The following is a 1,506-nucleotide window of genomic DNA, read 5'->3' as shown; positions in this document are numbered from 1 at the left end:
CAACTATGTACATAGAGGGCAGCCGCCATTCATGTTTATGCTAATGACGTTTACACGGGACTACTTTCGCCACGAAGTATCATATCATTACACGCATGCCTGTGTCAAGAGGAGATAATCCATACATGCACAACCTATCACAGGTAGAGATCACAAAAGATTTATTTACTTGAAAACAAAAAAAACAAAAAAAAACAAACAAACAGAGATAACTAATGTTACGTGTCGTTTTTCATGACTAAGTTATTTAAATTCTACAATGTGACAACTGTGTTGTTTGTAGTTACCGGTACTTCTGTTCTTCAGTTGCAATCACGCAATTTGTCGCCTTATGGACCAAGTTGATAATTGTTCCTTATGTTTTGTCAACGTTGGGCTTGTAATTCAATGTATCGATGTAAACCTCACATGAAGTTTACCATATGAAGTATGAATGTCTTGCGGTAAACTAAATACGAGCCCATTAATGATCAGTTTGAGGCTCTTCTATGGCTGTATTTATTTATTTGACTGGTGTTTTTTCGCTGTACTCGAGAATATTTCACTTATACGACGGCGGCCAGAATTATGGTGGGAGTAAACCGAGCAGAGCCCGGGGAAACCCACGACCATCCGCAGGTTGCTGGTAGACTTTCCCACATACGGTCTAAGGCTATATGCCGATTAGGATGCATTTATTGTTTTCTTTTACTTTTCAGTTAATGTAGATGACATACAGTGAGTTTAGGTGGTCCACCAGCAACTGAGTAAGTAACCCTCAGTTTTTGCCCCCAAGAACTTGACTGAAGGATATCATGTAAGCAATTTTCAGCCAATCCACTTGGACCTGAATTAGCTAGCAAAATTAACATCATTGGACAAGATTTATTTATTTGTTTGATTACGGTTTTACTCTGGACTCTAGAACTTCACTCAAAACGGTAGACCACATTATGGTGGGAGGAAAATGGGCAGAACCTGAGCCAGGAGAAAACCCATGACTATCCGCAGGTTGCTGACCAACATTCACAGGTATGACGAGAGGAAGCCAGCATGAGCTGGAGATTAACTCACTGACAGTAAGTCACAGAGGCCTGGTCTTTTCTGGAGATAAGTAGAATAGTATAGTTAACTTAATTGTGACCACTTTGAAACACTTATCTGTAGCTTATATATAGTAACAGGGTTAAATGATGTATATTGTGATATTAATCCCTATGTGGATGTTATTATATGATCATCAAACATATATATACCAATAAACCTTGATATCTTATCAGGCAGTGGTAACAGGCAATGGTTACTGTAAATAATATGAAAGGAGTGAATTTTTGAACTGAATATATCGAAATATTATATCTGAAGCTGAAACTTACATTTTGCTTGTAGGATATTATCGGCCTGCCTTCCTAAGAAACCTCAAAACCACCTTATTAAGATCCAAAGTTTCAGTCATTTACAGTGTATGCAGTCTTTTGGTAAATGGAAATCAATAGCATGAAAACAGGAAACATGGTGACATGTCTA

Source organism: Liolophura sinensis, chromosome 1, assembly GCF_032854445.1.
Source record: "Liolophura sinensis isolate JHLJ2023 chromosome 1, CUHK_Ljap_v2, whole genome shotgun sequence".
Taxonomy (NCBI): domain Eukaryota; kingdom Metazoa; phylum Mollusca; class Polyplacophora; order Chitonida; family Chitonidae; genus Liolophura; species Liolophura sinensis.
Note: the sequence above shows the minus strand (reverse complement) of the source record.